The 9,301-nt window shown below is 39.4% G+C and overlaps 1 non-coding gene across 1 annotated transcript; it reads right to left on the reverse strand.

Moving 5' to 3' along the window:
- Window positions 1-2,336: 2,336 nt before the first annotated feature.
- LOC127109028 (small nucleolar RNA R71) lies at window positions 2,337-2,443 on the reverse strand. Its single transcript, XR_007796517.1, has one exon. It is a non-coding gene; the product is annotated as a small nucleolar RNA R71 (small nucleolar RNA).
- Between the last annotated feature and the right edge of the window lie 6,858 nt (window positions 2,444-9,301).

Consider the following 9,301-nt stretch of genomic DNA (forward strand, 5'->3'; position numbering starts at 1 on the left):
AAATTTGAGGTGGAAGTTTGGAAATTTTTGACATATCAAAATTTTTCTAAGTGTCAAGCCATATGTCTCAATATTCCACCTTGCTTAATGATAACGCGAAAATACATCAGATATTTTCCTTGATTTACACTCAAAGATCATACCACTTTAATTAATATTCCGATTATTCCGCAAGTATTCAAGTTATTTTTGCAGGTATTTCAATCTCCACGCATAAATGAGGAAAATTTAGAAAAGGAAGAAAAAGAAGAAGAAACATATGATAAAGCAGCAGAAAAAGCAGGAAAACCAGAAATACAGAAAGTGCTGATGTGACGACCATCACAAGGAGCATGACGACCGTCACGCCCAGCCTGTGACGAACGTCACAAGCCTATGACGAGCGTCACACGACCAAAATATGCGCTTGAAGCAGTCAGCAGAAGGATTCAAAATGTGCCTAAATTTTCTCCAACAGAAGCACTTCCCCGTGGATTCCTCACTCAACCAGTCACCCTTAATTATCTCAACTGCCAAAGACCTATGAGCAATATATAAAAGACCAAAGTTGGAAAAATTGGGGACGCTTACATTTACGCTCTGCAATTGATTTTTTTACAGCATTCTAGCTTTTTAGTTATTTTTCTTTTCAGCAACTTTGTTTCCGTTGCCTTAGTTCATTTGCCATTCTTTTTAGAATTTCCTTTTCTCCTTTCCTTTCCGTTTTCCAGTTAGCCATAGTAGTAGTTTCCTACACTGGGGAACTACTACACTTTATTTAATTTAGTAAGCAATTGTATTGAAGAAGCAGAATCCTACCGACTTGTGGAGGACTGCTCAAGTACTCGAAGATTCGCCGTACTCTATTAATCCAATTGCCAGGTTTTTATTCAATTATTATTATTGCCTTGTTATTGTTATAATTATGTTTGCTGCACTGTTAATCTGTTTATGCTCTGTGTTTGCGCTATTTAACATGTCCGGCTAAATTACCGGTATCGGTATGTAACAATTTAATTAGATGGGATTTAATAATAATCGGTGAAAACTCTTTTTCTCAAACAATCTTTTAGGCTGAGGTTTTTAATTTAAATTTAATTAACTTTGTCACAAAAGTGTGAGAAGCTATTTAATACGATTTTGCCACGAGAGTGGGAAATTAACTAAGGTGAGAACCAAAAATCGCGAGAGCGTGAGGCTCGAGCTGGATAGTAAAAATTAGGCATTGAGTTTAAAAACAGCGAGAGAACTTTAAAAGCAATTAGAACTTATTTATTTTCAAAAATTAATTTTAACTTCAAATGGGACAGCGAGAGCGTACATTCTGACTTAAAGCTATAGACCGAATCAACAATCACGAGAGTGTGAGATAAAGCTTTTTAAATAAATATTTTCTACTGAGAGATATTTGGCATTTAAACTATTCACCGGTGACTTATCGAATCCCTGACAATTAATGCGTTGCATACTGATTCCTTCCATCAATTCTTTCTTAAAACTAAATTTCCCTTAGATTTAATATTCTGCACCCGAACTTCTACTAATCATTCCCTTAGCTAAACATAGTGACGTTAGTAGCACTAGTTTGACCATAGCTCCCTGTGGGATCGATATCTTTTAAAACTAAAGCGATTGGACTGTGCACTTGCAGTCAAGTACCCGATAGACTATATTTTATATATAGTCATGACAAGCATCAAGTTTTTGGCGCCGTTGCCGGGGACCTGTTTTAGTCGAATAGTGCGATTCTTTCGTTGCACGGTATAAACTAAGGTAAAAATAAAAACTAATTTACTCTCCCTTATTTCCCCGATTGTATGCCAAGTACTCGCTCACAAGGCGATAACTTAGCACCACCAATCCAAGAATTAGAGCGTTTCTTATATGTAAGACGCTGAATAGAAGAATATCAACAAAAGTACGATATTCCCAATATCTTCTCTCCTCCTAAACCAGAAGAAAAACCAACAATGGCTGAAGAAGGACCACATAATCGTCCTCTTAAATTCTATACTACCCCATCCCAACAAGAACCTCACAACATCATTGTTACCCCCACTATCAATCGAAACGATTTCGAGCTGAAACCCTCACTATTATCAGCCGTCCAACAACATCAATTTGCTGGAAATCCTACGGACGATCCTAATGAACACCTGACCAAGTTTGTGCAGTACGCAGACACTATAAAGGTGACTGGTGTATCTTAAGATGCGATAAGACTGCGCCTCTTTCCTTTCTCACTAAGAGACAGAGCTTGGGCTTGGTTGCAATCCTTGCCCTTCAACTCCGTTACAACATGGGAAGAATTGAAGAACGTTTTCTTATCCCGATATTTTCCGCCGAGCAAAACTGCTATGCTGAGAGCTCAAATCAACGGATTCAGGCAAAAAGATGTAGAATCTCTCTACGAAGCGTGGGAGAGATACAAGGACATGATGAGGATATGTCCATATCACAGTCTCGAAGACTGGGTGATCATTCACACATTTTACAATGGGCTTCTGTATAACACAAGACTGACAGTAGGCGCTGCCGCGGGCGGTGCACTTATGGACAAGCCATACAACGAAGCCTATCAACTCATTGAAAACATGGCCCAAAACCATTGCCAATAGGGAGGTGAAAGAACTCCAGTAGAAAAATCCCAAACAAAGGGTGGAATGTACGAAATCAGTATCCTTGACCATGTTCATGCAAAGGTAGATGCCCTTGTTCAAAAATTAGACAACTTGGCCATACCACCCGCAGCCACCGTGGTTGCTGTAACTCCAAACTGTGAGTTATGTGGAAACCCTGGACACACTGCACAAGAATGTCAAATATTAGCAGGAGTCCCAACCGGTCAAGTGAGTTACACACAAGGAAATTCATATTCGAATACCTACAACCCAGGTTGGAAAAACCATCCTGATTTCTCGTATAAGAATAACAACGCCCTGTATGCACCTGGCCAAGTACCAGCTGTTCCGCGTGGATATCAAAAGCCAGCTAATAATGCTCCTAACATGCCTAGGAAGTCAAATCTCGATTAATGATGGAAAGCTTCATAGCTACCAAGCTCAGACAAACAAAGACTTCTTGAACCAAAACATACATACTAGCGAGCAACTTAAACAACTAGCGAGCAAAGTAGACACCTTAGCCACCCATAATAAAATGCTTGAAACACAGATTTCACAAGTGGCTCAACATCAAGCATCTACAGCCGCTCCAGCTGGAACATTTCCTGGACAACCGCAACCTAATCCCAAAGGACATGTAAATGCCGTTATACTGAGGAGTGGAAAAGAAATAGACGGACCCGTAGATCCAAGACTCCAAAACCCTGCCATGTACCAAAAACCAAACAAAACCTCAACTGAGCAGGTGAATGAACCAAAGGAAATAGAAGATAATACCCGAGAGGCCGAAGAGAAAGAGAAACCTTATGTGCCTCCGCCTCCTTATAAACCACCCATTCCGTATCCTCAAAGACCCATAAGTTCTAAAACTGCGAGTCAATTTAGGAAATTTGTTGAACTTCTGAAGCAACTAAACATTACAATACCCTTTACAGAAGCCATCACACAAATTCCCTCCTATGCCAAATTTCTTAAGGAAATCCTATCTAATAAGAAAAAGATTGAGGATAACGAAACAGTTACACTTACTGCCGAGTGTAGCGCAATAATCCAAAATAACATGCCTCCAAAACTAAAAGACCCAGGTAGTTTTTCCATACCCTGTGTCATTGGAAAATTCGTCATAGACAAAGCTCTACGCGATCTAGGAGCCATCATTAGTGTAATACCCTTAACCATCTATAAAAGGCTCAGTATGGGAGAATTAAGACCAACCAAGATGTCTGTTCAATTAGCTGACCGCTCAATCAAATATCTTGTCGGTATACTAGAGAATATCCCCGTACGTGTAGTACAATTTTACATTCCTACAGACTTCATAATCATGGACATCAAAGAAGATTCCAGTACACCTATCATACTAGGAAGGCCATTCTTGGCTACCGCCGGAGCCATAATAGACGTAAAGAGAGGTAAGCTGACATTCGAAGTTGGAGAGGAAAAGGTTGAATTCATCTTGACCCAATTCTTACAAGCGCCAGCTATAGACGATACCTGCTATCTACTTGATGTCATAGACGAGTGCGTGAGAGAGATGGAGATGCAAGAAACCACATATTATGATATAATGAAAATCCAAATCCCTTCAATCTTTGAAGATGATAATTGGCATGAACCATACCAAAACGAAAGTCTAAACGAATGCTTAGCACTTACACCCAACCACATGCCATGCCCAAAGAATCCTGACTTGGAATTAAAAGCACTACCAAAGAACCTAAGATACGAATTCCTAGACACTGAACTGAAAAGACCAGTAATAGTCAACGCTAACTTGGGACAGATGGAAACTGAGAAATTACTAGATGTCCTAAGAAAATATCCAACTGCGTTAGGATATAACATCGCCGATCTAAAAGGAATAAGTCCTTCTATCTGTATGCATCGCATTATGCTGGAGGAAGATTGTAAAACCTCTTGAGAACACCAGAGAAGGATCAACCCAATCCTAAGTACGGTAGTCAAGGATGAAGTAAAGAAGCTACTAGATGCTGGAATCATATACCCGATCTCCGATAGTCAATGGGTTAGCCCCGTTCATGTAGTACCCAAGAAAGGGGATATCACAGTTGTTAAGAACGAGAAGGGCGAATCTATAGCACAAAGAGTTGTGACCGGAAGTAGAATGTGCATCGACTATAGAAAACTAAACAAAGCCACTCGGAAAGATCATTTACCTCTACCCTTCATTGACCAAATGCTTGAACGATTGGCTAAGCATTCTCACTTCTTCTATCTAGATGGTTATTCAGGATTCTTTCAAATCCCAATCCATCCTGACGACCAAGAAAAGACTACCTTCACATGCCCTTATGGTAATTCGCTTACCGACGAATGCCATTTGGATTATGCAACACTCCCGTAACATTTCAAAGATGCATGATGGCAATCTTCGTCGATTTTATAGACGACATCATGGAAGTCTTTATGGACGACTTTTCTGTTTGTGGGAAGAGTTTCGAAGGATGTCTATCAAACCTTGAAATGATACTCGAAAGATCCGTGAAAGTAAACCTCGTTTTAAACTGGGAGAAATGCCATTTTATGGTTCAACAAGGAATTGTGTTAGGTCATGTGGTATCTGATAGAGGAATTGAAGTAGACAAAGCTAAGATCCAAAACATAGAGAACCTTCAACCTCCGAAAACCGTACGAGAAATACGAAGCTTTTTAGGAACGCCGGTTTCTACCGACATTTCATTAAAGATTTCTCGAAAATTACCAAGCCACTTACGGGTTTATTAATGAAAGACGTTGATTTCATCTTTGATGAAAAATGTTTAACAACGTTCAACCAATTAAAAACATCTTTAATCACCGCACCCATAATGCAACCACCTGACTGGAGATTACCTTTTGAAATCATGTGTGATGCGAGTGATTACGCAGTAGGCGCAATACTAGGAAAAAGAAAGGATAAGAAGCTTCATGCTATTTACTATGCAAGTAGAACACTAGATCCAGCCCAAATGAACTACGCCACTACCGAAAAAGAACTTCTAGCCGTCGTGTTCGCCTTGGAAAAATTTCATTCCTACCTAGTAGGGGCGAAAATTATCATCTATACCGACCACGCCGCTATTAGATATCTGCTAAGTAAGAAGGATGCCAAACCAAGACTTTTAAGATGGATCCTACTCTTACAAGAATTTGACTTAGAGATAAAAGATAAGAAAGGTACTGAAAACGTAGTAGCGGACCACTTATCACGAATCAAAGGGAATAAACCTGAACAAATTCCAATTAATGATGATTTCCCTTACGAACAACTTATAGCCCAAATGGAAAGCGATATGTCTGAACTAACATTAAACGATACAGAAATAGAAGAATCCGTGGAAGAAATACATGTGAATGCAACTCTGCCATGGTATGCTGATTTTGTCAACTACCTAGCTGTCGGAGTACTTCCACCGGACCTATCTTACCAACAAAAGAAGAAATTATTTCACGATCTAAAACAATACTACTGGGATGAACCTCTGCTTTTCAAAAGAGGTACCGACGGTATTTTCCGTCGATGTGTTCCTGAGGATGAAATAGATGATATAATCTCTCATTGCCATTCCGCTCCCTATGGAGGGCATGCAAGTACCTCAAAGACCTGTACTAAGATCCTGCAATCAGGCCTCTTTTGGCCTACTCTATGGAAAGATATCCATAATGCAGTTATAAAATGCGACTGGTGCCAACGCACTGGCAACATCTCAAGACGCGATGAAATGCCACAAATAGGAATCTTAGAAGTGGAAGTCTTCGATGTATGGGGGATTGACTTCATGGGACCATTCCCATCTTCTTTTGGTCATAAGTACATACTCGTTGCTGTCGATTATGTTTCAAAATGGATCGAGGTTGTAGCCTCTCCAACAAATGACACACGAGTAGTGATTAAGTTATTCAAGAACATCATCTTTCCTAGATTCGGTGTGCCAAAACTAGTAGTTAGTGATGGTAGCTCCCATTTCATATCAAATATCTTTGAAAAACTTCTTCTGAAGTATAGAGTCCAACACCGTGTAGAAACACCTTATCACCCACAAACTAGCGGGCAAGTCGAAGTCTCGAATCGAGAAATCAAACAGATTCTAGAGAAGACTGTAGGAATATCCAGAAAAGACTGGTCATCTAAACTAAACGAAGCTCTGTGAGCCTATAGGACGACTTACAAAACCCCAATAGGAACCACACCCTTTAAACTAGTCTATGGTAAATCATGTCATCTCCCTGTGGAATTAGAACACAAAGCATATTGGGCAATTAAGACCCTAAATATAAACTATACTTCCGCAAGCGAGAAATGAATTCTGGACATTCACGAATTGGAAGAACTGAGACTGGACGCCTATGAGAATGCCAGGATATACAAAGAGCGAACCAAAAGATGGCATGGCAAACGCATTTCTAGGAAGGAGTTTAATGTCGGCGACATAGTGCTACTATTCAATTCAAGACTTAAACTTTTTCCAGGAAAACTTAAATCTAGGTGGTCCGGCCCTTTTGAGATCACCAAAGTCCTCAAAAGCGGTGCTATAGAAATAAAAGGTAGGAATAGTGAACCTTTTATAGTAAACGGGCAGCGATTAAAATATTATCATAATATTTAAAATAGAGACTATTCGAACAGTCTCAGACTCATAGAGCTGCCTGCTCAACCCCAAACCTAGTACACCGCGACGCTACTGTCGAACTTACGACATTAAACAAAGTGCTTAGTGGGAGACAACCCACCTTTTTCTGTTATCTTCGCTACAAACTATTTTCCTTCTTCGATTTTCTTCTTTATTTTTTTGCTCCCCTTTTCTTGATTCTTTGCAGTCATTCTTGTTGTTTCTAGTTACTAACTTAGACATATTGGATATTGATAAACAGGAAAATTACTAACTAGTTAGTTACTTACTTTCATCATGCAACAAGTAGATACAGTTTTCAGAGGCAGAGTTCAGAGAAGGCGGTATGATTATCTAGCTCGGAAGGATATGGCATTGACCATTTATTATGATGGACCTACCATGGATAAGTTAGGTATCCGAGATAACATCCTATTTATGTTTAACCAGCTAGGGTGGGAGAATACTAACTAGTTAGTTACTTACTTTCATCATGCAACAAGTAGATACAGTTTTCAGAGGCAGAGTTCAGAGAAGGCGGTATGATTATCTAGCTCGGAAGGATATGGCATTGACCATTTATTATGATGGACCTACCATGGATAAGTTAGGTATCCGAGATAATATCCTATTTATGTTTAACCAGCTAGGGTGGGAGAATGCAGCTATTAAGATACGGTTTGTCACTTACCGTGAACTAACCTTAGAATTCCTTAGCTCCCTGGTTTACAACCCCGAGCATGGTTACGGACTTAACAAAGGGTTGATATCCTTTAGGCTGTTTAGCATGGACTTCACCTATAGTCGTCGAGACCTTGCTGACCTCCTAGGATTTCCTAGTGGCCCTTTCGTTTTTACTACCCGTCAGGAGGAACTAATCGATGACATCGACCTAGATCACTTTTGGGGTAGCTTAACTGGAGACTACAACCCTAACCCGAATGAGATGCACTCACAAATGATCCATAACTCTGCTATCCGCTACTTCCATAAAAAACTAGCCCACACCCTGTTTGGTAAGGAAGAGAACAACACCATAGTGTCCCGCGATGAACTTTTCATCTTGCTATGTGTCGAGCAAGGTCGACATGTCAATGTCGTGACATTCATGATGGAGATATTCGTTCACCTTGCTATGAATAATCGTACCCCAATAATAATAGGTGGCCTAGTAACCATGATAGCAGACGCCATCGGACTTAGACGCCCACTTTACGAGCATGTACCATTTGGAAATATCTGACCCATGGATATCGAATTTTGCCTTAACCGTAGAATCATAGGCAACCTTGGGCCGGATACTTTTGATTATCTAATCAATAACGAAGTGGTCTGACTATTTATCTTGCCTAACCATGAGAGAACGAGTGTTCACAACTGCAATAACTGGCTTTATGACTTAGATGAACACCCTATTGATCCACCTTCACCTCCCGAGACACCGTCTAAATATGAGTATATCAATGACCTTATCCATGTGGAAGAATCTGACCCTGAAACACCTCCCAACTACTATAACATTGATGAACCGGTTCCTCTATCATATGCTGATAATCTTGCCATGCTTCTTACCAGCCTGAACGATTTCCAAGTTGACATCACAATTGTGAAAGAAGAGATAAAGATCATGCGCTTTGATATCTTAGGCCTGATGGATATAGCCGTCGAGCAGTTTCATCACCTGAACCAGGTTGTAGCTGCATTGGGACAGAACCTTGGCTAATACTACTGACCACTGATTCCTCCTACTCGCACTAAGCAATAAGGACACTGCTTTGTTTTATGTGGGGAGGGAGCATATTTATTTTATTACTTTTGTTTAATTATTTTATTACTTTTGTTTAATGCTCTGTTATCGTTATTATTTTTTCTTATGTTACATTTAATTTTAATATATTAATTCAATAACATTGATATTCATTTATTTATGCTTCTATATTTATTTATCTATTTATGTTTCTATATTTATTTATTTATTTATGCTTTTAAATTCAATTGCTCAGTTATCATATTATACTGTTATCATATGCTATTGTAATTAAAACTGCTGCAACCTTTGATGAGAAAATTGAAAATAAGCGTGTGACG

This window comes from Lathyrus oleraceus, chromosome 7 (assembly GCF_024323335.1).
Source record: "Lathyrus oleraceus cultivar Zhongwan6 chromosome 7, CAAS_Psat_ZW6_1.0, whole genome shotgun sequence".
Classification (NCBI taxonomy): Eukaryota; Viridiplantae; Streptophyta; class Magnoliopsida; order Fabales; family Fabaceae; genus Lathyrus; species Lathyrus oleraceus.